The 14627-nt window shown below is 44.8% G+C and overlaps 1 long non-coding RNA gene and 1 other non-coding gene across 2 annotated transcripts in view; both read right to left on the bottom strand.

The window, feature by feature from the left end:
* LOC148005294 (uncharacterized) overlaps positions 1 to 7738 on the bottom strand; it is a 137413-nt gene extending 129675 nt beyond the window's left edge. The window contains exon 1 of the long non-coding RNA XR_015623097.1: positions 7407 to 7738. This is a non-coding gene — a long non-coding RNA (uncharacterized LOC148005294). The remainder of the gene's footprint in view (positions 1 to 7406) is intronic.
* On the bottom strand, positions 6363 to 6469 carry LOC148005295 (U6 spliceosomal RNA). The gene has a single exon (XR_015623544.1). It is a non-coding gene; the product is annotated as a U6 spliceosomal RNA (small nuclear RNA).
* Positions 7739 to 14627: the final 6889 nt, after the last annotated feature.

Raw genomic sequence — 14627 nt, 5'->3', positions numbered from 1 at the left:
TACTTTTCCTGTTACAGAAAGTGACTGTGCTTCAGCTGTGGCCGAGAACCCGAGGTAAGAGGCGCCTCTGTGAGGGAAAGACTCATGTGTACCGGTCACTTATCCCACACCATCTACTACAGCACAGCATGGGAACTGGGTGGAAGCGGCCTGGATTAGAAACTGTCCTTCGATTCCAAGTGACACCTCACCAGCAAGTCTTCCCATTCGCATAGCTCTGCTCCTTGTGGACTGTGGCCACAGCACTTGCGCATTCAACAACAGCTTAGGACTGGAATTCCGGTATCTTTGTCTGGGGCTTTGGGCAGGCGGCTGAGAAGCTGCCTGTGCTAAGAAGGCTTTATGTCACGTATGGCGAGTAATGTGTAAGAGAGAAACCGGGAGGCTCTCCACAGTGCTCTTCCCTGCCCCTGGGGTTGACTCCAGGATTGGATCATCTGACACACATGGGCCAATGACACCAGAAGAACCGCCAATGGTAGTCTTCATAAGTCCTCACACACCAAGCTCACACACCGGGCTGATGTTCGTACTGGAAAACGAGGCCCATCTGTCCCGGCTGAGCTCAGCCCCTCAGTGGACAGTTACACAATAAGCCTGGGTAATTACAGCGGAGATTAAACGAGCCAGTCACTATGAATAGTTGTTTGAAGTCACTAATGCTGTAGTTGTTTGTTGTTCTGTGATTGGTCATTAAGACAAAAATCCACGAATAGGTTCAGTCTTTCCAAAGATCTATGACAGGTGCCACTGACTTCAGAACTGGCTGGTGGGCAGAGGGAGATGATCATAGAAGGGCAGAAGAAGAGAAACCCATGCTAGTGTGACAACTAGCAAAAAAAAAAAATCACCTGTCATAAATGATGATGATGATGATGATGGTGATGATGATGATGATGATGATACATCTGTGGGTCTGGCTAAAAGGTAAATCAAGGATGGCCCAGGACGCGATGTTAGAAGACAAAGCTGGTCTCCATAACCATTCCCGCCAACTAAAGATTCTCAATGCAAGTGATGACCTATGGCAACCGTTCTTGGAGGCTGAGCTGCAAGGCCCTTCCTCACACACGTAGACCTGGGAGACTTGGAGAAGTATCGAGGAGCCCTGTTCCACCACAGGAGAGCTGCTTAAGCTTACTTCCAAGACCACCCTGAGTAGCACAGAGCTGTCTGTCCAATGTGGCAAACATTAGCCCTGCGATGCTGGGCAGTCGAAATGTAGCTAGGCTAAACTGAGAGGCAGTTAACATGGAAAATAAACACTGGAGCTTTAAAATGTAGTATAAAAAAACCACAAAATATCTTAATAATTTTTATGTTGACTTCTTGTTGAAATGAGATTTTAGACATATTGGATTAATTGAAATATATTACTAAAATTACTTTAACCTCTCTCTCTTTTTTTTATGTCATGGATTTTGGGTACAGTTCAATGGTAGAGTACTTACCTAGCAAGCACAAGGACCCGGGTTGAATCTCAAGAATTACACACACACACACACTCACACTCACATAAATTAGCTATTAAAACATGCATTTGTGGCTCACACCTGTGATTTGCATATTTTTCTTGGCCAGTACTAGTGCAGAGACCTGTCCCCAAAAGCATTGTGGGTACAAATTTTGTGGAATGCTCAGCAAAACAAGGGGCATAGAAATCCTACAACAGTTTCAAAGGTGTTATACCAGACTGGGGCAATAGTTTAAAATGACAGGAAACTTCTGGATTCTCTACTTTCCAGAGGCAGGCATCACACTGAGAGCACTTTGGAATGGCAAACACAAGCCATTTCTTTCCCCCAAACACATCTCAGAATGTAAAATAAAGAACCCAGGTAGTGAGTCAAAAGTAGAGTCAGGATTTGTTCAAGGAACCAGGCCTGCTTGGGTAGGGGAACCTGGCAATCTGTCTAGACAGATGGGGAGTAGCTGTGGACAGGTGGCCCTTGTTGTGGCTTATATCTCCCCTTCACAGTGAAGGATCTGTCTATTCAGGGAGTTTGCCTAGGCTTCACTGGATGTCAGCTATATATGGCTTGGTTTGGAAGCAGAATTTAGAGGGAAATAGACAGGCTTAGATTGGCTATGCTGGAAGGCAATCTTCCTATAGTCCTTTGAATGAAAATGGCTCCCACAGGGTCACAGGGAGTGACACTATTAGAAGGTGTGTGGCCTTGTTGGAGTAGGTGTGGCTTTTTTGGAGGAAGTGTGTCACTGGGGGTGGGGTTTTGAGATTTCAGGTGCTCAAGTCAGGCCCAGTGTCTCTCTCTCTTCTTGCTGCCTGTGGATCCCGATGTAGAACTCTCAGCTCCTCTCCAGCACCACGTCTGCCTGCATGCCACTATGCTTCCCACCATGATGATAGTGGACTCAGTCTCTGAACTGTAAGCCAGCTCCAATGAAATGTATTCCTTTATAAGAGTTGTCATGGTCACGGTGTCTCTTCACAGCAGTAAAACCCTAAGATATCTCACCTTTGGTGAAGAGAACTATTAAGGTTCAAGCTACTTTTAGTATGTCTGAACTGGATGCAGAACATGAGATGGTGAACTTAGAACCACATGTGGTCAGTGAGGAAGAGTTCAGGGGCCTTGAGAAGATGAACGTGTTTTGCACATGGGAAATCTATATCTATCTATCTATCTATCTATCTATCTATCTATCTATCTATCTATATCTATATCTATATCTATCTATCTATCTATCTATCTATCTATCTATCTATCTATCTATATATATATATATATATATATCCTAAGCAGCCATCTTGAGACTGGTTGCCACATAAACCAATTAATCAATGCCTGGTCTTACGAGGCTTCATTTCAAGAAAGCTAACGAGGCTACATTACCTGTCGACCCTGTTTCTCCAAGGTCCCACTGCCACCATTCATTCTTTATCTATTTCTCTTCATTTCTCCACCTCTCCCAGACCTTTCTTCACTTTCTCAATGCCAGTAGGCATGAATGTGGCATTTCAGGCCCTGTCTCTCTGACAGGAGGACTCACTGCTAGGAACTGACTTGTTATCCATTCTCAGAAGGGTCAGTATAGAAAGAAAAGCCTACTGCAGTCAACTTCCCAGACATTTACACAAATCCAGCTCGATAAAGGAGAGTCTGAGTCCGTGTCATTTCTTCTCTAGGGGCCATGACCTCTTGCTATGCTTACACTGTATTCTCCTAAAATGGACTTTAAAGTGATTCTTTTGAGGCCTCAAAGGGAAAAGACTAGCCACAGAGAAGACTGCATTGTCCTGAGAGAATACCCAAGTCATCATGACTAGGGTGTCTATGGGCATATGGATGTCAAAGGCCATTCTGTTGAGTGTTATGAATGGGAGCAGAACTTGGCTAACTTGTTCACAGGCAGGGTCTGGTGGAAGTTAGATCTTTGAAAGGCAAAAATGGGTACTTGGCTGAGGAAACTTCTAGGCCAATTGTTGAAGGTACTATTGGACTTTCCTTGACTATATTCAAAAGAGAGTAAAGAGAACAGATTAAAATATGGATTACTATTCTAAGTAGAAGCAAAGTAAAATATTTGGAAAACTGTGAGTCTGTCCAGCTGTCAGTCTGTCCAGGACATACTGGAAAGCATGTTTGGGGGATGCAGAGTATGCCAAACACTGAACAGAAACCAAGAGCCAGTGTCCAAGACCATGAAGAGTGAGCTAGAACAGAATTCAGGAAACCCCAGTAAATGTAGACTGAATGAACAAATGAGCCAGATAAGCACAGCACACACAGTGAGCCCACTGTTCAGACCGAGGTCGGCAGAGATGGCTGTTAACTCGAATCCAGGAGCTTAAACATTTCCCCAGGCAATCAGCTGTGTCAGAGGAGTGAAGGGGAGTTGGAGCTACAGTTTCCATGACACAGGAAGTACCTGACTCTCGGTTTTCTCACCCACCAAGTAAGTGTCATGTCTGTGTCTGTGTCTGTGTGCCAGGATTGTGGAGACTGCATGAGATGAGCCATCTGTCCACTGAGAACTGTTTGAAATCAAGGCAGCACAGTAGAGGCAGGTTTGACTCTGATCTACATTTGCACTCCTCTGTCACCGTGGTGACTAGCCTAAGTCTTTATAATTCTTAGCCTTCAGTCTTTCTATTCTGTCTGTGGCTGTCAGGATGGAAGGCAGCTTCATATGTAAAAAGTCTAGTAGGTACTGGCTCACAGTAGGTACTAGCTCACAGTAGGTTCCCAATTGAGATCATTCTCCTTTATTTTTTTTCATTTTGAATCTCCAATTCGCTCTTTTTTTTTTTTTTTTAAAGAAAAACCTTTGAGGCTTAAAGTTAAGGCCAGATATCAAAGCTGGTTATATTTTAGTAATTCATTCCAAATCTCACAATAACAACAGTTTCTAAGAAATCTAAAGAGGTGGAGGCCCAGGGCAGTGTTCAAGTTAGCCAGAGAACCCCTTGGTACTGCAACTAGCACGAGCCATTCCCTGACATCCCTAGCCTTGTGTGACAAAAATCTACATCCCAGAAGACTTGAAGGCATAGATCGAAAGCAAGAAGGGGTTCTGGAGAGCACCCCTCCTGAGTGAGCCTCGGCCATCTCCAGTAACGCATGGAGTTGAAGGGCAAGCAGCCCAGAGACTTCTTGACCTCTTCTTGGGAATCCTTTCTTAGGAGTGGTCAGTGGAAGATGATGAACAGAAGCCCCTGGGCCTTCAAGGGTTAAATATACATGCTGAAAGTCAAGAGAAGGGAAAACTGGGCATGGAAAACTTGACCTTTGAAGGCGGAGCCTGTCTCCAGAAATACCAGCACTGGGCAAGCAGAACCCCAGTGCCCATGCCTGAGGGACCTGTGTGGGCCTTAAGTAGCAAGCCAAGAGCAGGTTGCACATTGCTTCTTTTATCAATGGGGCCCAAGATAAATGTCAGTGCCAGGCCTCAAAGGTAGGCATGACAGAGCACTGTAGGGAAAAATCACCCCAAGCTGTGGAGGAGTCCTTTGGTCTCCCTGGTGGCCTCTAGCAGAGCTTTTCTGAGGGTTCACGGAAGAAAAGGGAGCTGAGCAGGCTGGGATGGCACCAGCCTCTGCCCCTCCTCCTTCTGGGCAATTCTCAGGCTCAGCTCAATTCTCTCATCACTGGCTGTAGTGGAGGCTCTGCCCCCTCAGTCTGACCTCACCCACAAGCAAGTAGGAAACTTGGTGTCTCTCTGTCTCTGTCTCTGTCTCTGTCTCTGTCTCTGTCTCTCTCTCTCTCTCTCTCTCTCTCTCTCTCTCTCTCTCTTTCTCTCTCTCTCTCTCTCTCCTCCCCAGCTTACAAGTATATTGTACACTATATACCAGATCAGGGTTTTATAGCCCTGGGAAAAGTGTCCACAACAGAGCCTGTGCTCGCATGAGTTTGGAGACAAGCAAAGCTGAGGGACTACTAGTGACAAAGTCAGGACTTTCAAGAGGAGGGAATGACATGGCAAAGCCAGAGGGAGAGAAGATATAAGAAGTGAGAAGGAAGAGTACGTTCTTGGAAAAAGGCCAAGCCACATCTATCAGCCCTGCCTCTGGGCCTGCAGCAGAACCACTGATGTCCCAACCTCCAGTGACAGGGATGGCCTGAGACAGGGACAAAGGAAAGTTCAGTCACACTGACTTCAGTCCAGAAGCCCAAAGTGGAAAATGAAGGACCCCAGGAGACACCAGAAAACAATCCTCAGAAGGAAGGAGGGTCTGGGGGAGCAGGTAGAGCCTTCACTGTCTGTATTTCCTCTCAGACAAAGAGCAATGTTCTCTCCCCAGCAATGTGGAGCTCACAGTCAGTATGTGAGTCCAGTAGCAGAGCACTGACTATCGCTTGTCCACCAAGAACTGGACTTTAAGAAAGCTTGAGCCAAGCAGGGAAGCCTGGGAGATGCTATTAATTTTCATCAGATGCTCTTCCTACCCTGATAGTGCCAGCAGACTTCCTTCCCACAACCACACCAAAACTGCTGCTGTGTGTTTGTTGGTCACAGTGATAAAAGGTAAGTAAATGTTATTGAAGAGAAGTTGGAGGACGTGTGTGTGTGTGTGTGTGTGTGTGTGTGTGTGTGTGTGTGTGTGTGTGTGCGTGCACATGGTTATAGAGATACATGGATGAGGGTTTACACACACACACACACACACACACACACGGTTATAGAGATACATAGTTGAGGGTTCACGCACACACATATACATGGTTACAGGGATACATAGTTGAGGGTTCACACACACATGGTTACAGAGATACATAGTTGAGGGTTTACACACACACACACACACACACACACACACACACACACACACACACACGGTTATAGAGATACATAGTTGAGGGTTTAGCCCAGTTCCTAATACACAGAAGGCACTGCTTAGCATTTACATATCAAGTAGAATCTTTTTGCACAATATCCCTGTGCAGGGGCAGCGCCAATCCTCTCTGCACTCTTCCAATTTTAGTGTACGTGCTACTGAAGTGAGCACTCCTCTTTCTGTAGCACTGGTGCCAGGTGTTTCTTCTCCCCACCCCCACCCTATCTCAAACAATAGCCAACAGCAGTCAGTACAAAGCAGTGATGTAATGACGAGATTCTTAAATATCTTATCTGACAGAAGATTGTCTGCTTGCTGACTCCTAGGCTTCCTTAGTTTGCCTTTGAAAAGCAGACGGAAAACTTCTCAGAAATTCCATTTTGTTCCTCCTCACAGCCCCTTTATTACTTCCTTCTCTCAGCCACGCATCGTATTTTACTTTTACAGCCCTTGGGATCTGGTTATGACAAAGCCCACAATAGCTCAGCACATTTGTTTTATGGCTTCCCATCTGGTTTTACCGAGCTACATTCCTTATAAAGAGATGCATGAACCCAAAATGTGTAGATACCTTTTGTGACCCGGAGGGCCGAGCCTGTAACTGATGTTAATGGAACCATCACCAACTTAATGTTTCTCAGACTCTCTGATTCCTTTCTTAAGAACACATGATAGTGTCTTACCAGAAGCCTTATTGGGCGCTTATAGAAGTGTGTGTTAAATGGGGCTTTTGATCAGATACGTATCTGCCACTTGACTGTCAGTGTCCTTCAAGACGATGTGTGTGTCCCCAGACAGTGCACACACACACTAATGTGCACACAAGGAAAGTTCAGAAAATGTAGGTAGGCACCAGTTCATTAAAGTGAGAGCTCCTTCCTATCTTGCCTGCTGTGTCTCCAACATTAGACAACTCTCCAGAGAGGACTTGAGGCACAGAAGTTCTCAGCAGTAAAACCAACCTTCTTACTAGCTCCTGCTTCACAGAAGCATGCTTGGACACTCTGGTCATCTCTCTGTACCCATTCTCTGATACTTAGAATTCAGTCTGTCTTCAGACTATACTTCATGCAAAGCAAAATATAAGAATAAACTACATTTTTCCTACCTGCTCCAGGAGCCACCAGGAGCCTGACTGCTGCACACAGCCCATCAGACTGACACCAGGGTGAGTTCTTCAGCTCCCTCCCCTGGAGCCAGAACTTAAGAGACCTTTCAGTGTCTATGACCAGGCAGACTTTAACCTTCTAGTGAGTTCTTTCTCTTTCCTCTCCATGGCTTACTGAGTGCCAGAGTGAAGGACTCAGAAAAAGATGTTTAGAGAGATAGGCCCTGAATTTGGGGCAAGAGAGTGTGAGGAAAAAACACAACACAGGACTTCCAAGGTAAGAGTCAGTTCACCCAACGCCCTTCCTCCAAGGAGAAGATCCCTCCCTTCTCAGCTTTGATTTCTCATAGAAGACTTGCCACTGTGTTACTCACGTAATTGCTACATTGCCCCTTTGCAAGCGGCAGACATGCCTTGTGGGCCGAACTCCAGATTTTCCATGCATGCCTCTACCTGTCCGTAGGGATATCACTGGGCCTGGGAAAGTTGAGAGAGTAACACCCTGTCCACAAGGGGAGACCTAGACAAGACTATTAATCACACTGTAGGGTTAAAAATATGCCACAGAAGGATGGAGGGCTTGCTACGAACTTCTCCACACATAGGGCATCCACCTTCTTCATGGGATCACTAGGCTATGACCTGGAGTCCTTCCAAGTAGATAGGCAAGATACACTGTGTCAAGCTTGGACTTGCTTCCCCAAGGAGCAAAGGAGCATCGAGGATTACTACTGCCAATGGAATGTGGTTTTCTTACTCTGGGCAGTCCATGTAGGAGAGTCAAAGATGATAGATGACCTATTACAGTTTCTTTGAATATGGCGGGATACATCATTAAAGACACCATTCAAAGATAAGGCAGACATTACAGAGGCCCCATATCTGATTAAGTCCTAGACTCCAAGAAGGCAACAGAAGAAAGACCAATAAAGAAGTTAGGAAATCTTGGCTCCACTGGTCATGATCTATGTGACTTTGTTTAAAGCACTTAACCCTGCTTCCACACAAATGCAGAAGGCTTGAAGATCAGAGAAATCACACCACCTCTCACTCGGCCACCCGCCCCTCCCCCACCCCCGTTCTTGCGTTAGGGCTCCGATTTTCACTGGGACTTCACCCTTCCCTCTGCTTGTCTGCATGAGATTATTACCACTCCTAGACTTTTTCAGAAGTACGCAGGTGGCCAAGGCCAACAGATTCAGAGGTGGGGTTATGAATCATTTGCTGAGAAAATAACTTTTTTTTTTTTCTGTAGTGACTGCCAATGAGAGAGGCAGAACCTAGGGTTGATAGGTAAGAAAGACTGAAAATAAAGCCACTGCAGGAAAATAAATGACCAGAGCTTAGAAATGGTACGTCTTAGGTTTCTATAGCTGTGAGAAACACCATGACCAAAAGCCCGTTGGGGAGGAAAGGCTGTATTTCATCTGACACTTCCAGGTAACAGCCCACCCATCACGGAGAGGAAACTAAAGCCAGAAGCTGGAGGCGGAAACTGGAGCAGAGACCACGGGGGAGTGCTGCTCTCTGACTTGCTCCTCCTGGCTTGCTTAATCTGCTTTCTTATAGAACTCAAAACAACCTGTCCACTGGCGGTTTTGCTCCCTGAGGGCTGAGCCTGCCCGCGGTGATGGTTAACATTATGCTCTAAGTTTAAATTACTGTGTTTAAGAACTCTATAAAAGAAAAGTGCCTCTAACGTGTAAGCCCCACTTGCCCAAAGATAATTCCTGGAACGCTGGGGGCTGCTGTGCCTTTAAGATAACGAGCCGTGTGTTTTTGCTTCTGTAAAGAAGCATGGTTGCCCCCACTCCACAGGAAGTGCTTGATCATACATAGGCATGAGGTATGGAGGAAGTATGCCAGGATGTATGCTTGCCCCCGATTAGACAAAGCAGGAAGTACGTAGCCTTGTGGAGTTTGCCTTTATAAGCCCCTGACTAATGTAATTTGGTGTCAGACTCCTGGGAATAGACAAGGCCAGTGTCCATTGTTTAATAAAGCTTGTTTCAAATTTGGCTCAAAAGTTGTGGTAGAGTTCTTATTCTCACCTTGTGGGATTAACAATGGTGTTAACCAAGTCAACCTTAATCAAGAAAATGCCCTACAGAAACGACACCCTTCATAATAGACCCAAATAATATAAAGTACCTCGGTGTGACTTTAACCAAGCAAGTAAAAGATCTGTACAATAAGAACTTCAAGACACTGAAGAAAGAAATTGAAGAAGACCTCAGAAGATGGAAAGATCTCCCATGCTCATGGATTGGCAGGATTAATATAGTAAAAATGGCCATTTTACCAAAAGCGATCTACAGATTCAATGCAATCCCCATCAAAATACCAATCCAATTCTTCAAAGAGTTAGACAGAACAATTTGCAAATTCATCTGGAATAACAAAAAACCCAGGATAGTTAAAACTATCCTCAACAATAAAAGGACTTCAGGGGGAATCACTATCCCTGAACTCAAGCAGTATTACAGAGCAATAGTGATAAAAACTGCATGGTATTGGTACAGAGACAGACAGATAGACCAGTGGAATAGAATTGAAGACCCAGAAATGAACCCACACACCTATGGTCACTTGATTTTTGACAAAGGAGCCAAAACCATCCAATGGAAAAAAGATAGCATTTTCAGCAAATGGTGCTGGTTCATCTGGAGGTCAACATGTAGAAGAATGCAGATCGATCCATGCTTATCACCCTGTACAAAGCTTAAGTCCAAGTGGATCAAGGACCTCCACATCAAACCAGACACACTCAAACTAATAGAAGAAAAACTAGGGAAGCATCTGGAACACATGGGCACTGGAAAAAATTTCCTGAACAAAACACCAATGGCTTATGCTCTAAGATCAAGAATCGACAAATGGGATCTCATAAAACTGCAAAGCTTCTGTAAGGCAAAGGACACCGTGGTTAGGACAAATCGGCAACCAACAGATTGGGAAAAGATCTTTACCAATCCTACAACAGATAGAGGCCTTATATCCAAAATATACAATGAACTCAAGAAGTTAGACCGCAGGGAGACAAATAACCCTATTAAAAAATGGGGTTCAGAGCTAAACAAAGAATTCACAGCTGAGGAATGCCGAATGGCTGAGAAACACCTAAAGAAATGTTCAACATCTTTAGTCATAAGGGAAATGCAAATCAAAACAACCCTGAGATTTCACCTCACACCAGTGAGAATGGCTAAGATCAAAAACTCAGGTGACAGCAGATGCTGGCGAGGATGTGGAGAAAGAGGAACACTCCTCCATTGTTGGTGGGATTGCAGACTGGTACAACCATTCTGGAAATCAGTCTGGAGGTTCCTCAGAAAATTGGACATTGAACTGCCTGAGGATCCAGCTATACCTCTCTTGGGCATATACCCAAAAGATGCCCCAACATATATAAAAGGCACGTGCTCCACTATGTTCATCGCAGCCTTATTTATAATAGCCAGAAGCTGGAAAGAACCCAGATGCCCTTCAACAGAGGAATGGATACAGAAAATATGGTACATCTACACAATGGAATATTACTCAGCTATCAAAAACAACGAGTTTATGAAATTCGTAGGCAAATGGTTGGAACTGGAAAATATCATCCTGAGTGAGCTAACCCAAACACAGAAAGACATACATGGTATGCACTCACTGATAAGTGGCTATTAGCCCAAATGCTTGAATTACCCTAGATGCCTAGAACAAATGAAACTCGAGACAGATGATCAAAATGTGAATGCTTCACTCCTTCTTTAAAAGGGGAACAAGAATACCCTTGGCAGGGAAGAGAGAGGCAAAGATTAAAACAGAGACTGAAGGAACACCCATTCAGAGCCTGCCCCACATGTGGCCCATACATATACAGCCACCCAATTAGACAAGATGGATGAAGCAAAGAAGTGCAGACCGACAGGAGCCGGATGTAGATCTCTCCTGAGAGACACAGCCAGAATACAGCAAATACAGAGGCGAATGCCAGCAGCAAACCACTAAACTGAGAATAGGACCCCCGTTGAAGGAATCAGAGAAAGAACTGGAAGAGCTTGAAGGGGCTCGAGACCCCATATGTACAACAATGCCAAGCAACCAGAGCTTCCAGGGACTAAGCCACTACCTAAAGACTATGCATGGACTGACCCTGGACTCTGACCCCATAGGTAGCAATGAATATCCTAGTAAGAGCACCAGTGGAAGGGGAAGCCCTGGGTCCTGCTAAGACTGAACCCCCAGTGAACTAGACTGTTGGGGGGAGGGCGGCAATGGGGGGATGGTTGGGAGGGGAACACCCATGAGGAAGGGGAGCGGGTAGGGGGATGTTTACCCGGAAACCAAAGAATTATTATTACGTATTAAATAAATTAAAAAAAAATTAAAAAAAAAACAGAAACAAAAAAAAAAAAAAAAAGAAAGAAAATGCCCTACAGACTTACCTATAGGCAATCTGGAGGGGGGCGTTTTCTCAATTGAAGTTTCTTTTTCCAGATGATTCTAGTTTATATAAAGTTGACCAAGAAAGTCCAAGGAGAACATGGTATGAAATCCATTTTTGAGAATGCTATTCGAAGACTTGGATTCAAGTCATGACCAAGAGCTGGCATTCTTTTGTGTTTCTAAGATGTAACACTTCACTTAAACTCACCAAGTTAGATGTCTGATACACTGGGAAAATTGCAGCCCATATGAATGCTTTCCTCCTGGCCGCTACACCTCACATGGCTGCTTTGGATCCCCCGACAACACCAGTTTTGACATCATTATAGGGCTAACAAATGGGTTTCTTTTTAATCCATTCTTGGAAATGGTTTCTAAAGCTCAGTCTGCGTATATAGAAAGATGTAGGAAAAGTAAGGCAGACTCTAGAGAAAGATTTCCAAACTCTTTCCTCTGCTTTTCTGAATATAGTTCTTTGTTAAAGATCTAGACAGCATTCAAGGTGGAGTGTCACAGTGGAAATCCCCACGACTTGACCTCCTCAGTAACTATGCAAAACTCGAGCAACTGGCTGTTCAAAAGCAAAATCCACAGAGCAGCAGCCTAGAGCTGGCAAGGAGTCAGGAACCAGGGCCTCAGGCCAGGCGTGCATTTTAATAAGACAACCAAGGCACCATGTGTCTAAAGTCTGAAGAGCCGTGGGTTATTGCAAGGGTCGTTGCACCAAAAGGCCTTTGGCTTATGTTTGAGCATTTGGGGGAGGGGAGAAACATTAATTTCCCAGGTTTTAATATCACAGTCTTGGTAAATGAGAAGCACGTGTGAATGCAGAGCTAGAAACCTGACATCGAAATCTTTATCTAAAACGTAAGCAGTTGGTTTACTGGAAACTTATCCCAGTTGTAATGGTATTATAGGTCGATACTGGAGCCTGGGATACAGTACAGAAGCAAAGGAGAGCAGAACCCAGGGTACAGTAGAGGCAGCCAGGCTTCTGCTGGGATACTCATAAGAGTCACATGGAGGCCATGTTCACATGCTGATCCCACCAGGGTTCAGGAGGCCTGGGTGAGGCCTAAGAATTCGAATATGTAACAAGTGCCTGGGAGTGTCTATGCCACTGGCTCCAGAAACTATGATTACTAAAACAAAAGTGGGTTTGTTTTACAAATAAGCGTGTGTGCGTGCACGTGCACACACACATATACACACAATGTGTGCATGCATGTACATATGCACACATGTACACACGCCATATATATGAAATTTGCTGCCTGCTCTTATTACCATGAGGGCGGTATCTTTTCATGCCTTTAATGTAATATTCCATCACTTTTAAGGGTTGCAAGATAAAGCGTTGCTGCTCTGATAATACGTGTTAGCGATTCGTGTTAGCGATTTAAAGAGAACAACCACTGTCTTCAATCTGCACTGTCACTTTCTTCAAATCTAAATTAAATTTCTTCCTTTTTTTGTAAAAGTTTTTTGCCTGTATGTATGTATGTATGTATGTATGTATGTATGTATGTATGTTTGTATGTATGTTTGTTTGTATGTATGTTTGTATGTATGTTTGTATGTATGTTTGTATGTATGTATGTTTGTATGTATGCATGCTACCTGCGTGACTGGTGCCTTTGGGAGTTAGAAGAGGGCTTCCGATTTTATGTGACTGATGCTGTGAACTGGAGTGACAGAACTGGAGTGGTTGTGAGCCACCACATAGGAGCTTAGAATCGAACCCAGGTCCGCTGTAAAGCAACGTGGCCTCGACCACTGAGCCATCTCCCCACCGTTTTTACTATCATTCTTTCCTTTGCTTGTTTGCTTTTCTAGACGGGCTTTTTCTGTGTAGTTGTGGTGGTCCTGGAACTCCCTCTGTAGACCAGGCTTCTGCCTCCCCAGTGCTGGGATTAAAGGAGTGCAGCACCCCACCACTGCCTGGACTTCATCAGCACCTTAAATAAGCATCTTGTGATTGGGCCTAAAGATAAGCCAAGCTCTAAGCTGACCAGAAATGGGATTCACATTACGTAAGTGCCTGTGAGATCCACAAATGAAATTCCATTCCTTTGGGAGCTAGAATCGTCTTTTTCCTCAGCACGACTGTGACCTGGCTACACAAAACTCCATGGTGGCTGGAAATGAGGGACTCCCTGGTGCAGGACTGTCTACATACACCACTCAGGGTCCTGGTGCCCTCCTCGTCAGCCTAGACTCACAGGAAGAAAGTAGAAGATTTACAGGACTGCTGGTGAGAACCAGACCGGGGACTGTGAGGTGGTTCCTAACAAGTGCTCTAACATGCTCCCTGGAGAGTTGTCTGCTTCAGCTATGGCGTGCCTTCTAGATGTCTCCTGATGCAGGAGGCTCTGGGCTCAGACTTCTTCACCTCAGCAAATTAACTGGTCAAAAGGTATTTTATTTTAGTCCAAAAAATAGCCACAAAAAGAAATATGAAGGTATATTAAAGCATGGGTATTGATAAATTTTTCAACTTGAGTCACGCCCTTGTTCCATGATTGCTATCAAAGGGTGACAGGACCACACTATGTCCTAGAGAATCACATATGGAATACTCTAATACAGAAATCAGAACCTTAAAGAGACACGCACCATGCCGCCTCTGAGCAAACCCCACATTAGTCCTGATGTGGCCAGTTCCTACTTCGACACTCTATCAAGAAGACTGCATTTTGCTCGCTATGAAACCCCTCAGTGAGTCGGCTACATTTCCTGGCACCCTGCTTGATGTCTGAGGTGTGGATGGCTGGAATTTAAGGAATC

The sequence above is a fragment of the Rattus norvegicus genome, chromosome 6, assembly GCF_021556685.1.
Source record: "Rattus norvegicus strain SHRSP/BbbUtx chromosome 6, alternate assembly SHRSP_T2T, whole genome shotgun sequence".
In the NCBI taxonomy this organism is placed as follows: Eukaryota; Metazoa; Chordata; class Mammalia; order Rodentia; family Muridae; genus Rattus; species Rattus norvegicus.
Note: the sequence above shows the minus strand (reverse complement) of the source record. Positions and strands in the feature narration are given on the sequence as shown.